Raw genomic sequence first — 15,201 nt, forward strand, 5'->3', positions numbered from 1 at the left:
ACCTCACAGATCATCACCCGAAATACAAGCCTACTGCCTTGCCTAACCGTAGTGCGAATGCTAAACAGGGATGAAACCGTTTTAGGGGGGTTTGTGGGGGGGTTAATTTCTGTGGGGGGTTTTCAAGTCGATGGGGGGTAGAAATGGGGGAAGGTATCGTGGGCGAATATGATGCAGGAAATATTACTATGATGGGGGATTTATCAATAAATGGGGGGTAAACACAGGAGAAGTTTATACACTAAATAAAAATAAAACCCTGGCAAAGGGGGGTCTGAGCTGGCAACCCTGAAGTACAATAGTTACAATCTGATGCCGTGTTCAAAACAACTGGGAACTGGGAATTCAGAAATCTCAGACTTCTGACTTCAGTGCATTCAAGACAAGTGGGAACTCGAGCTCCAACCGGGAAAAATATTTTTGAACGGTCATCCTGGCCTCTTTCTAGAGCCCCGACCTTCCGACCTGAAGATCACTGATGTCATGATTTGACATTGTATTTTTCAGAGTTCCCAGTTGTCTTGTCAGTCGAGTGAACTATCGAGTGAGTCAGTCGAGTGAACTATCCCTTTTCATAACATCTTTGGTCTGACAGACGCTTACATGACAACCAGATTGCATTGTATGATGTCAACAAACATGGCGCAACACATAGCTGGCAAATAGCTTAGCATTAGCTCATCATAATCAGTACAACCTTCAAAAAAGTATTTTACACACATCATATGTGTCCACTACAGTCTATGCAAGAATCGGAATGCATGATTTGTCACCAGTACTTGAAAACGTGAAAAAAACTGTAAATACATTATGCTCTATACATACATACGGTATGCTACAGTAGAAATGACAACACGATATACAGAAAATAAGGCACTTACTATGATAGGAACGCACACATGTCCAAAGTTATTATTTGTAAGGAAAACAAAAAGAACAGGAGTGGAGAAATATTATTTCTTTCTTTCAGCATCTTGTGAGAATGTGGATGCCCAGTTAGGGACCATCTGTAGAGATGCTATCTTTATCAGAATCATAAAAGCTGATAGTATTTCAACCACATAAAATATGCATCCAAGCCGATCTTACATTTTATCAGAAACATGTTGGGTTGTTTTCACAGTTTTCTATCTCCTTACAACCGGTCACTGATGTCATTTGGAAATTTTGCACAGAAAATCGTTCAATTAATTGGGTTATTTGCCTTTTCTCCCCTGTCCCTAAATGTCTTTGCTCCACGAAAGAAGCAGTGATGACAGAGAACTTTACCGATGTCTACTAGATTTAAGCATTTATTCTATAATTTATGACATTATTCTGATGAGCAAGGGTTTATTTAGTCTTATAGGGCAACATATAACGACAGAAGAGAAGCTGCATGTATATTATAGACAAGTTGACTAACAAATAGCCTACCACAATGTCGGAAATTATAAGCAGAAACATATCTAAACGATCAAAAAGAAAATCCTGCACCCCCTGTCAAAAAATCTCTTCGCCATCTCTGACTGTAGCCTACAGCGCGGCTTAAGGTCGGGTGTGGGCCTCAGATTTTCACTTTATCACATATTGTCAGGCGGTTGCGGATGGGTTATTAGCAATTGCGGGCGGGTGAACAAACAGCTGACCCGCGCACCACTAGTAGAGAACCACAGAGCTGCATAACACACCCCTCCACCGCTCTCCCTCCCTCTACCACATCATCCCTCCATCCTCAGATAGCACTGTGGACCGGGCCAGAGGTTTTTTTTATTTTTTTTTTTTTTTTTTTTTTTTTTCACCTTTATTTAACCAGGTAAACCAGTTGAGAACAAGTTCTCATTTACAACTGCGACCTGGCCAAGATAAAGCAAAGCAGTGCGATAAAAAACAACAACACAGAGTTACATATGGGGTAAAACAAAACAAAGTCAAAAATACAACAGATATACATATATATACAGTGTGTGCAAATTTAGCAAGTTATGGAGGTAAGGCAATAAATAGGCTATAGTGCAAAATAATTACAATTTAGTATTAACACTGGAATGATGTGCAAGAGATGATGTGCAAATAGAGATACTGGGGTACAAATGAGCAAAATAAATAACAATATAGGGATGAGGTAGTTGGGCGGGCTAATTTCAGATGGGCTGTGTACAGGTGCAGTGATCGGTAAGGTGCTCTGACAACTGATGCTTAAAGTTAGTGAGGGAGATAAGTGTCTCCAGCTTCAGAGATTTTTGCAATTTGTTCCAGTCATTGGCAGCAGAGAACTGGAAGGAATTGCGGCCAAAGGAGGTGTTGGCTTTGGGGATGACCAGTGAGATATACTCCCGCTGGAGCGCAGACTACGGGTGGGTGTTGCTATGGTGACCAATGAGCTAAGATAAGGCGGGGATTTGCCTAGCAGTGATTTATAGATGGCCTGGAGCCAGTGGGTTTGGCGACGAATATGTAGTGAGGACCAGCCAACAAGAGCGTACAGGTCACAGTGGTGGGTATTATATGGGGCTTTGGAGACAAAACGGATGGCACTGTGATAGACAACATCCAATTTGCTGAGTAGAGTGTTGGAGGCTATTTTGTAAATGACATCGCCGAAGTCAAGGATCGGTAGGATAGTCAGTTTTACGAGGGCATGTTTGGCAGCATGAGTGAAGGAGGCTTTGTTGCGAAATAGGAAACCGATTCTAGATTTAACTTTGGATTGGAGATTCTTAATGTGAGTCTGGAAGGAGAGTTTACAGTCTAACCAGACACCTAGATATTTGTAGTTGTCCACATACTCTAGGTCAGACCCGTCTAGAGTAGTGATTCTAGTCGGGTGGGCGGGTGCAAGCAGCGTTCGGTTGAAGAGCATGCATTTAGTTTTACTAGTGTTTAAGAGCAGTTGGAGGCTACTGAAGGAGTGTTGTATGGAATTGAAGCTCGTTTGGAGGTTTGTTAACACAGTGTCCAATGAAGGGCCAGATGTATACAAAATGGTGTCGTCTGCGTAGAGGTGGATCTGAGAGTCACCAGCAGCAAGAGCGACGTCATTGATATACACAGAGAAAAGAGTTGGCCCAAGAATTGAACCCTGTGGCACCCCCATAGAGACTGCCATAGGTCCAGACAACAGGCCCTCCGATTTGACACATTGAACTCTATCTGAGAAGTAGTTGGTGAACCAGGCGAGGCAGTCATTTGAGAAACCAAGGCTATTTAGTCTGCCAATAAGAATGCGGTGGTTGACAGAGTCGAAAGCCTTGGCCAGGTCAATGAAAACGGCTGCACAGTACTGTCTATTATCGATCGCGGTTATAATATCGTTTAGGACCTTGAGCGTGGCTGAAGTGCACCCATGACCAGCTCGAAACCGGATTGCATAGCGGAGAAGGTACGGTGGGATTCAAATGGTCGGTGATCTGTTTGTTGACTTGGCTTTCAAAAACGTTTGAAAGGCAGGGCAGGATGGATATGGGTCTGTAACAGTTTGGATCTAGAGTGTCACCCCCTTTGAAGAGGGGGATGACCGCGGCAGCTTTCCAATCTCTGGGGATCTCAGACGTTACGAAAGAGAGGTTGAACAGGCTAGTAATAGGCGTTGCGACAATTTCGGCGGCTAGTTTTAGAAAGAAAGGGTCCAGATTGTCTAGCCCAGATGATTTGTAGGGGTCCAGATTTTGCAGCTCTTTTAGAACATCAGCTGTCTGGATTTGTGTGAAGGAGAAGCGGGGGGGCATGGGTAAGTTGCAGCGGAGGGTGCAGAGCTGGTGGCCGGGGTAGTGGTAGCCAGGTGGAAAGCATTGCCAGCCGTAGCAAAATGCTTGTTGAAATTCTCGATTATTGTAGATTTATCGGTGGTGATAGTGTTTCCTAGCCTCAGTGCAGTGGGCAGCTGGGAGGAAGTGCTCTTATTTTCCATGGACTTTACAGTGTCCCAAAACTTTTTGGAGTTAGTGCTACAGGATGCAAATTTCTGTTTGAAAAAGTTAGCCTTTGCTTTCCTAACTGCTTGTGTATATCGGTTCCTAACTTCCCTGAAAAGTTGCATATCGCGGGGGCTATTTGATGTTAATGCAGTACGCCACAGGATGTTTTTGTGCTGGTCAAGGGCAGTCAAGTCTGAGGAGAACCAGGGGCTATATCTGTTCTTAGTTCTGTATTTCTTGAATGGGGCATGTCTATTTAAGATTGAGAGGAAATTACTTTTAAAGAACAACCAGGCATCCTCTACTGACGGAATGAGATCTATATCCATCCAGGATACCTGGGCCAGGTCAATTAGGAAGGCCTGCTCGCTGAAGTGTTTTTGGGAGCGTTTGACAGTGATGAGGGGTGGTCGTTTGACCGCGGACCCGTTACGGACGCAGGCAATAAGGCAGTGATCGCTGAGATCCTGGTTGAAGACAGCGGAGGTGTATTTAGAGGGTAAGTTAGTCAGGATGATATCTATGAGGGTACCCATGTTTACGGATTTAGGGTTGAACCTGGTAGGTTCGTTGATAATTTGTGTGAGATTGAGGGCATCTAGTTTAGATTGTAGGATGGCCGGGGTGTTAAGCATATCCCAATTTAGGTCACCAAGCAGTACGAACTCTGAGGATAGATGGGGGGCGATCAATTCACATATGGTGTCCAGGGCACAGCTGGGGGCTGAGGGGGTCTGTAGCAAGCGGCAACAGTGAGAGATTTATTTCTGGAAAGGTGGATTTTTAGAAGTAGAAGCTCAAACTGTTTGGGCACAGACCTGGATAGTATGATGGAGCTCTGCAGGCTATCTCTACAGTAGATTGCAACTCCACCCCCTTTGGCAGTTCTATCTAGACGGAAAATGTTATAGTTGGGGATGGAAATTTCAGAATTTTTGGTGGCCTTCCTAAGCCAGGATTCAGACACTGCTAGAACATCAGGGTTGGCGGAGTGTGCTAACGCAGTGAATAACTCAAACTTAGGAAGGAGGCTTCTGATATTTATGTGCAGAAAACCAAGACTTTACGGTTACAGAAGTCAACAAATGATAGCTCCTGGGGAGTAGGAGTGATACTGGGGGCTGCAGGGCCTGGGTTAGCCTCTACATCACCAGAGGAACAGAGGAGGACTAGAATAAGGATACGACTAAAGGCTTTAAGAACTGGTCTTCTAGTGCGTTGGGTACATAGAATAAAGGGGGCAGTTCTCCGGGCGTTGTAGAAAAGATTCAGGGCATTATGTACAGAAAAGGATATGGAAGGATATGAGTACAGTTCAGGTAACCCTAAGCGTTGGGTAACAATGAAAGAGATAGCGTCATTGGAGGCATCGATTGAGCCGGTCTCGGCGTGTATGGGGGGGGGAACAAAGGAACTGTATGAGGCAGTTTGAGAGGGACTAGGGGTTCTACATTGAAATTGTATAATAAGAACTAACCCAAACAGCAATAGGCAAGGCATAATTGACATGGGAGAGAGGCATAAAGCAGTCACATGTGTTATTAGAGAGAGCTAAGACACAACTGGAAATAGCGATAACGTTTGGGCTAAGACTAAACAGAATAAACAGGACAGGATACCGTGTAAAGAAACAGTCCAGCAGGCATCAGCTGTGCAGCTGAGTGATCATAAGGTCCAGTGAACAGCAATATGTGAGTCCGAGAGCAGTTCAAATTGGTGCTTCAGCACAGCTAGCAGGGAGCACAGTTGTGGTTTGCGTGTGCTAGCGGGCCGGGGGTGGCAGATGGATCTTCGTGGTCGTCGCAACGGGAAGCCTGTTGAAACCACATCAGACTATTTCGTCGGGGGATAGGTTATTGTGATCAAATAAGCTGGTGGATGAAGCTGAATGCTTATTATTATTAGCCATGCTTTAGACCCAGGGAACTGTTCTCAATGGCTCCATCACAGCCATTGGACTGTATATGCTGTATAGGGCAGCTAAATGGCCGTCGACAGCCCGTACAATAGAGCCTGTTTTCATATGCCCCGTAGAGCCCAGGCACCATTCATACAAATAGCAGACTCCGTATGTAGGTAGCACCAGAAAAGCAGAACATACACATTTTGGTTAGAATTCCATATGAGAAAAAAAAGAAGAAACCCTAGCCATTGAAAATCCTCACAGATGATGTGTGAAGGGCAACATTCATTCCAAAGGTCGTAGGATTGATTCTTATGTTTTATATTAGATATTGACTCAATCTGTTGATGACTAGAAACAAAACAATTCGATGGAAATGAAGACCAGACTAATCAAAGTTTTCCAGTGGTGTCTAATGTGTTGTTGTTATGCTAGCTTCTTAGTCTTCTTAACTGTGTTATAATCACTGTTGGCATCAGGCTTGTGGTGGTGATCAGGGGTTAATGTGTTGACCTGGTAATAGACGCTTCCCCCTGCCCTATGCACGCTCCACTCACTATACAGACAGAAGGCTGACGTGGCCTGCTCCAAATGGAATTTTCCACCCAATTAACTCTGACTTTTTAATTTTAGAAACTTCTCACTGAGATAATGATTAAACTATTTTTTTCACTCCTCTCTCCCTCTCTCTCTCTACCTCTCTCTCTCTTCCTCTCTCTCTCTCTTCCCCTCTCTTTCTCTCTATCCATGCTGCGAGGCAGGCTGCCTCCCCTGTATTCGATCATGTGTCCTGTGCAGAAAAATATAGTTGAATGTCCTGTAGAATCGTTGTCTCTAGAGGTAGCTAGTTGTTAGTCTACTAGTGTAGAGCTAGTGTGTTGTGTCTGTGTGGAATTGAGTTGTTATTGGATTGCCATGGTTAGCTGGCATGTGGTATCATACTCACTGTTCAGTGTCAGCAGCAGAACTGACTGAAGAGACGAGAGGAAACTAGAAAGTATTGCATTCTGAGAACAGATGGGCTGTTCTGTGTGCTAATTATGGAAGTCTTAATTAATCTGGCGATAAAGGAAGCAATCTTTGAGTTTGTCGAAGCTCTCACAGTCACAGCTCTCTCTAAATGTTTCGGAAATTAAAATCCCTAGAGATGTCAAGTGCTACAATTGACTTCCTTCAGACAGAAAGAAAGACTCAGTGAAGTCTATAGATTGGTATTAAGACCTACTCAGTCACCACCCAAATATGGAGTCTGTGAAATGTCTCACTCTCTAGCGCTGTGATGACATCACATCCTTCCAGAAATGAAAAGTTGAAAGGTTTGCAAGCTACACTCTAAATAAGGCTGTGTTAAAAGCAACCCAGCGCTTGGTAAATTGTGGACAGAACACACGTTGGGTTATGTTTGTCCCAGTCTGTTGGGTCACTTAGTTGGGTTATTGAGCTATGATCCACCGGGTCAGATCAGAAGACTGGAGGCGTGGCTTAGTAGTGGTGTGGCTGTCAGATAGTTATTTTTGGCCACCGGTGAGAGTAAATGTCATTCTGGTTAATCTGTTCTGTTGTATTGTCAACACATGTAAAGGTTGAGCACTGACACTTTTGTAGCTTAATGAGGCTTACACAACTTCAGTTCCTCAAATGCCTATGCATATCCCAATGTTGGGATAGTTAAATAATAATGTTATTAATTCTATATTAAAATATGTGATCTGCAAAAATATTGAAGGGAAATTTAAAAACAAACATAACATGATGTACCAATGGATGACATTAAAAAAATACCCATCTTCTGGGTCAACCCAGCATGAAAGTAAATAAAACCCCAACTGATGGTTAAATTAACCCATGTTTGGGTAATCCAAAGGCGTGGCTTTCAGATAGTTGTTTTTGGCCACCAGTGAGAGTAAATATCATTCATGTTTAGTTTGTAAAAATGTTCCTTCAATATTTTTTTTTGTGTGTAACATTATTATTTAAATATTATAACTAAGTGGTAACTATCCCAACATTGGGATATGCATGGGAACTCATACTTTGTAAGCCTTATTAAAGCTACAAAAGTGTCCGTGCTTAACCTTAACATGTGTTGACAACATAACATATTAACTGGAATTACATTTACTCTCATGGGTGGCCAAAAATAACTATCTGAAAGCCACACCCCTACTAAGCCACACCTCCAGTCTTCTGATCTGACCCAGTGGATTATAGCTAATTATACCATTCTAGAGCGTGCATTATTTCCCTATAACACACTGTGTATTTGCACTGTAGAATTCAATGGCTATAGTTCTTACGTTTGAGCTGCTTTTGAAAGCAAAAGTAAAATTAAAAACATTGGCATCGTTGAATTCGATTTTCATAATAGCAAGCTAGGACTGATGGTTTGGTTAGCTAAACTATCAAGTCTATTTGTTTGGTTACCAAGGCAACTACTGTCGCTATCTGGTAAACTTGCTAGCTACTTCAGTGGATGTTGAACACATTTCTACCTGCAAATGAGCACATTTCTAGTGGTAAATGTGTTAAATTATAGCCATGGTATAAAAGGGATAATCAACTCGAGGCTCTATGCGTAGTGAGTACTGGTGGGAGGAGGAATTTAAGTGGTTTTCCACCTATTTCTCGAGCCAGCATTTTTCTGTTTTCAAGACTCTCTTTTGGTTTAGGTTTGATTGGGGCTTTGTGCAATGTTAACATGGCAATGATGTAGTCACCCTAAGTAGAGGTTGTCATTGTTATGCCGCACCGCCTTAGCAGCTTTGGCCCCTGTTTCTCACCGCACTAGGGTTATTTTCATATGCTAGCAGTGAAGACTAGTACATAGAACATTTTAATTCCTTATGTTTCCACGTTTATCTAAAAGTGGCCATTTTCATCTATTATTGGCTTTAGTCTCCTAGGAGTCATTTTCAAATGGCTACGGGTCTAAAAGATGAGTCTTTGTTCACTCTGCTTAATAAGAACAGTGGTTTGGAGTTGGGTTATATTCCACCCCACAGAGAAAATATTGTTTCACATGAAATATTTAAAACCTAAAGCGAGGATTCAGTTTAGTGCCATTGTATTACCTCATCATCTACACCATGTACCATCATAGCTCATCCTGATGCATATTGTCTCCCGTGAACATGCTTAACTGCTTTGTATCCGAATGCAATGCGCTACAGAGGGTAGTGCGTAAGGCCCAGTACATCACTGGGGCCGTGCTCCCTGCCATCCAGGACCTCTAAACCAGGCGGTGTCAGAGGAAGGCCCTAAAAAGTGTCAAAGACTCCAGCCACCCAAGTCATAGACTGTTCTCTCTTCTACCGCACGGCAAGCGGTACCGATGCACCAAGTCTGGAACCAACAGGACCCTGAACAGCTTCCACTCCCAAGCCATAAGACTGCTAAATAGTTAGTTAAATAGTTAACCAATAACTTTTGCACGCTTTTGACTCATCACATACGCTGCTATTACTCTTTATTATCTATCCTGTTGCCTAGTCTCTTTATCCCTACCTACATGTACATATTTACCTCAATTACCTCATAACCCTGCACATCAACTCAGTACTGGTACCCTGTGTATATAGTCAAGTTATCATTACTCATTGTGTACTTATTCCTTGTGTTATTATTTTTCTATTATTTCTATTTTTTCTCTCTGCATTGTTGGGAAGGGGCACATAAGTAAGCATTTCACTAGTTAGTCTACACCTGTTGTTTACGAAGCATGTGAAAAATTACATTTGATTTGATTTGACCAGACTCCTGACTGAACTTGTGCTGAAACCTGAAGCTCCCTCTGTATATAGATAGATACATGCATACCCACGGATTTCCAGCCCATCTGTCAAGATGTGATGGGTAGTCCAGCCCATAGGAAGCTGCTGTCTGCTGGTTGACATGCAGTGATGTACAGTACAGTACAGAGCACCTCTGACAAAACACTGTCTTTCTTATATCCTTGCATCTGCTTATCTACGTCTAGCCTCTATAGGTCCTTGCCCTGTGCTGTCTCCAGTCTGTCCACCTGTCAGTCTAGAAGAACTAGCTAGCCTACATCTCAGTGAGAACTCTTCCTCTAGTCTAGATCACCCAAGAGAGGCCATGACACCACGCTCACAAGTGAAAGCCTCCAGCACACTGCCCCCTTTTTCAGCGCACCCCTCCTCCCTTTACCCACAATGCCCCTCTTTCCATCTAAGCTATGCCCACTGAGCAGTGCATCATGGGTCGCATGGGTTAGCTGCCAGGGCTTTGACGTCTAAATGGAAACATAGTCCCTGCGTTTATGGAAATAACTGTCGGTACGTTTAACTGCTTTCTCTTTCGCACAGGGTTTTGTTATTAATATGATGGAATATATGGAATCATTTAATTGTTATTATTTCCTATAGCTGGATAGGGTGTTGGGAATTTGGGAGTAATTCCTCATTTGTGTGCTGTAGGATATGTTCACCCAGAGTGAACCCTCACTTCATAAATTCTAATGTTGATTTCATATGCATATACATATGAACATAGTGTCCTGTACTGACTCAGTCCCAGTTAGATTGTGTCATTACATATAAGTGTCCCTGGGTAGAACACATTGATAAGCTACAGCAGTCACATCACTAACACACACAGGGCTAGAATTTACATTGAAAGTGCTTTTAGTCCAGAAATTGGAGTAACCTGGGTTCAGAAAACTGTCTAGACTTTTCTGACCTACTGATCATCCACAATTCACATGCTGAGGTAAGCCTTTGAAATATGTCACTGAAATGTCACATATTGCAGTCAGCACTCAGAAATTTCCCTCATAAACATCATTCTAAAACCACAGATCTCTCACCGAAATCTATATATATACAAAAGTATGTGGACACCCCTTCAAATTAGTGGATTCGGTTATTTCAGCCACACCCGTTGCTGACAGGTGTATAAAATCGAGCACACAGCCATGCAATCTCCATAGACAAACATTGGCAGTAGAATGGCCTTACTGAAGAGCTCAGTGACTTTCAACGTGGCACCATCATAGGATGCCACCTTTCCAAAAAAGTCAGTTCGGTCAAATTTTGTCCTGCTAGAGCTGACCCATTCAACTGTAAGTGCTGTTATTGTGAAATGGAAACGTCTAGGAGCAACCACGGCTCAGCCGTGAAGTGATAGGCCACACAAGCTCACAGAACGAGACCGCCGAGTGCTGAAGTGCGTAGCGAGTAAAAATTGTCTGTCCTCGGTTGCAACACTCACTACCGAGTTCCAAACTGCCTCTGGAAGCAATGTCAGCACAAGAACTGTTCATCGGGAGCTTCATGAAATGGTTTTCCATTTGCCGAGCAGCCGCACACAGCTTAATATCACCATGCGCAATGCCAAGTGTCGGCTGGAGTGGTGTAAAGCCCGCTGCCATTGGACTCTGGAGCAGTGGAAACGCTTTCTCTGGAGTGATGAATCACGCTTCAACATCTGGCAGTCCGACGGACGAATCTGGGTTTGGTGGATGCCAGGAGAACGCTACCTGCCCCAATGCATATTGCCAACTGTAAAGTTTGGTGGAGGATGAATAATGGTCTGGGGCTGTTTTTCATGGTTCGGGCTAGGCCCCGTAGTTCCAGTGAAGGGAAATCTTAACGCTACAGCATACAATGACATTCTAGACGATTCTGTGCTTCCAACTTTGTGGCAACAGTTTGGGGAAGGCCCTTTCCTGTTTCAGCCTGACAATGCCCATGTGCACAAAGTGAGTTCCATACAGAAATGGTTTGTGGAAGAACTTGACTGGCCTGCACAGAGCCCTGACCTCAACACCATCGAACACCTTTGGGATGAATTGGAACGCTGACTGCGAGCCAGACCTAATCGCAGAACATCATTGCCCAACCTCACTAATGCTGTTGTGGCTGAATGGAAACAAGTCCCCGCAGCAATGTTCCAACATCTAGTGGAAAGCTTTCCCAGAATATTGGAGGCTGTTATAGCAGCAAAGGGGGGGGTTAACTCCATATTAATGCCCATGATTTTGGAATGAGATGTTCAACAAGCAGGTGTCCACATACTTTTGGTCATGTAGTGTACTTCAAACCTAACCCTCTTCTTACATTTTCCAGTGAAAAATAAAATAATAGATTTGCTTGCGGTGCAGCTCTGCACTATAAAGAATTCTCAAACATCACACTGGGAGAAAACATCTATTATTGGCTTTAGTCTCCTAGGAGTCATTTTCAAATGGCTACGGGTCTAAAAGATGAGTCTTTGTTCACTCTGCTTAATAAGAACAGCGGTTTGGAGTTGGGTTATATTCCACCCCACAGAGAAAATATTGTTTCACATGAAATATTTAAAACCTAAAGCGAGGATTCAGTTTAGTGCCATTGTATTACCTCATCATCTACACCATGTACCATCATAGCTCATCCTGATGCATATTGTCTCCCGTGAACATGCTTAACTGCTTTGTATCCGAATGCAATGCGCTACAGAGGGTAGTGCGTAAGGCCCAGTACATCACTGGGGCCGTGCTCCCTGCCATCCAGGACCTCTAAACCAGGCGGTGTCAGAGGAAGGCCCTAAAAAGTGTCAAAGACTCCAGCCACCCAAGTCATAGACTGTTCTCTCTTCTACCGCACGGCAAGCGGTACCGATGCACCAAGTCTGGAACCAACAGGACCCTGAACAGCTTCCACTCCCAAGCCATAAGACTGCTAAATAGTTAGTTAAATAGTTAACCAATAACTTTTGCACGCTTTTGACTCATCACATACGCTGCTATTACTCTTTATTATCTATCCTGTTGCCTAGTCTCTTTATCCCTACCTACATGTACATATTTACCTCAATTACCTCATAACCCTGCACATCAACTCAGTACTGGTACCCTGTGTATATAGTCAAGTTATCATTACTCATTGTGTACTTATTCCTTGTGTTATTATTTTTCTATTATTTCTATTTTTTCTCTCTGCATTGTTGGGAAGGGGCACATAAGTAAGCATTTCACTAGTTAGTCTACACCTGTTGTTTACGAAGCATGTGAAAAATTACATTTGATTTGATTTGACCAGACTCCTGACTGAACTTGTGCTGAAACCTGAAGCTCCCTCTGTATATAGATAGATACATGCATACCCACGGATTTCCAGCCCATCTGTCAAGATGTGACGGGTAGTCCAGCCCATAGGAAGCTGCTGTCTGCTGGTTGGCATGCAGTGATGTACAGTACAGTACAGAGCACCTCTGACAAAACACTGTCTTTCTTATATCCTTGCATCTGCTTATCTACGTCTAGCCTCTATAGGTCCTTGCCCTGTGCTGTCTCCAGTCTGTCCACCTGTCAGTCTAGAAGAACTAGCTAGCCTACATCTCAGTGAGAACTCTTCCTCTAGTCTAGATCACCCAAGAGAGGCCATGACACCACGCTCACAAGTGAAAGCCTCCAGCACACTGCCCCCTTTTCAGCGCACCCTCCTCCCTTTACCCACAATGCCCCTCTTTCCATCTAAGCTATGCCCACTGAGCAGTGCATCATGGGTCGCATGGGTGAGCTGCCAGGGCTTTGACGTCTAAATGGAAACATAGTCCCTGCGTTTATGGAAATAACTGTCGGTACGTTTAACTGCTTTCTCTTTCGCACAGGGTTTTGTTATTAATATGATGGAATATATGGAATCATTTAATTGTTATTATTTCCTATAGCTGGATAGGGTGTTGGGAATTTGGGAGTAATTCCTCATTTGTGTGCTGTAGGATATGTTCACCCAGAGTGAACCCTCACTTCATAAATTCTAATGTTGATTTCATATGCATATACATATGAACATAGTGTCCTGTACTGACTCAGTCCCAGTTAGATTGTGTCATTACATATAAGTGTCCCTGGGTAGAACACATTGATAAGCTACAGCAGTCACATCACTAACACACACAGGGCTAGAATTTACATTGAAAGTGCTTTTAGTCCAGAAATTGGAGTAACCTGGGTTCAGAAAACTGTCTAGACTTTTCTGACCTACTGATCATCCACAATTCACATGCTGAGGTAAGCCTTTGAAATATGTCACTGAAATGTCACATATTGCAGTCAGCACTCAGAAACTTCCCTCATAAACATCATTCTAAAACCACAGATCTCTCACCGAAATCTATATATATACAAAAGTATGTGGACACCCCTTCAAATTAGTGGATTCGGTTATTTCAGCCACACCCGTTGCTGACAGGTGTATAAAATCGAGCACACAGCCATGCAATCTCCATAGACAAACATTGGCAGTAGAATGGCCTTACTGAAGAGCTCAGTGACTTTCAACGTGGCACCATCATAGGATGCCACCTTTCCAAAAAGTCAGTTCGTCAAATTTTTGTCCTGCTAGAGCTGACCCATTCAACTGTAAGTGCTGTTATTGTGAAATGGAAACGTCTAGGAGCAACCACGGCTCAGCCGTGAAGTGATAGGCCACACAAGCTCACAGAACGAGACCGCCGAGTGCTGAAGTGCGTAGCGAGTAAAAATTGTCTGTCCTCGGTTGCAACACTCACTACCGAGTTCCAAACTGCCTCTGGAAGCAATGTCAGCACAAGAACTGTTCATCGGGAGCTTCATGAAATGGTTTTCCATTTGCCGAGCAGCCGCACACAGCTTAATATCACCATGCGCAATGCCAAGTGTCGGCTGGAGTGGTGTAAAGCCCGCTGCCATTGGACTCTGGAGCAGTGGAAACGCTTTCTCTGGAGTGATGAATCACGCTTCAACATCTGGCAGTCCGACGGACGAATCTGGGTTTGGTGGATGCCAGGAGAACGCTACCTGCCCCAATGCATATTGCCAACTGTAAAGTTTGGTGGAGGATGAATAATGGTCTGGGGCTGTTTTTCATGGTTCGGGCTAGGCCCCGTAGTTCCAGTGAAGGGAAATCTTAACGCTACAGCATACAATGACATTCTAGACGATTCTGTGCTTCCAACTTTGTGGCAACAGTTTGGGGAAGGCCCTTTCCTGTTTCAGCCTGACAATGCCCATGTGCACAAAGTGAGTTCCATACAGAAATGGTTTGTGGAAGAACTTGACTGGCCTGCACAGAGCCCTGACCTCAACACCATCGAACACCTTTGGGATGAATTGGAACGCTGACTGCGAGCCAGACCTAATCGCAGAACATCATTGCCCAACCTCACTAATGCTGTTGTGGCTGAATGGAAACAAGTCCCCGCAGCAATGTTCCAACATCTAGTGGAAAGCTTTCCCAGAATATTGGAGGCTGTTATAGCAGCAAAGGGGGGGGTTAACTCCATATTAATGCCCATGATTTTGGAATGAGATGTTCAACAAGCAGGTGTCCACATACTTTTGGTCATGTAGTGTACTTCAAACCTAACCCTCTTCTTACATTTTCCAGTGAAAAATAAAATAATAGATTTGCTTGCGGT

At 43.6% G+C, this 15,201-nt stretch overlaps 1 protein-coding gene across 4 annotated transcripts in view; it reads left to right on the plus strand.

Moving 5' to 3' along the window:
* Nucleotides 1-15,201, plus strand: part of LOC121572000 (sodium/calcium exchanger 1-like) — a 207,035-nt gene that overhangs the window by 112,822 nt on the left and 79,012 nt on the right. The window contains exon 1 of one of the 4 annotated variants that reach the window (XM_045216114.1): nt 13,321-13,380. The exons of the other annotated variants lie outside the window; for them this stretch is intronic. The gene's annotated coding sequence lies outside the window, so the exon portion shown is untranslated. Of the gene's footprint in view, nt 1-13,320; nt 13,381-15,201 lie in introns of those variants that run through there. 4 annotated transcript variants of the gene reach the window in all.

This window comes from Coregonus clupeaformis, chromosome 1, assembly GCF_020615455.1.
Source record: "Coregonus clupeaformis isolate EN_2021a chromosome 1, ASM2061545v1, whole genome shotgun sequence".
NCBI lineage: Eukaryota > Metazoa > Chordata > Actinopteri > Salmoniformes > Salmonidae > Coregonus > Coregonus clupeaformis.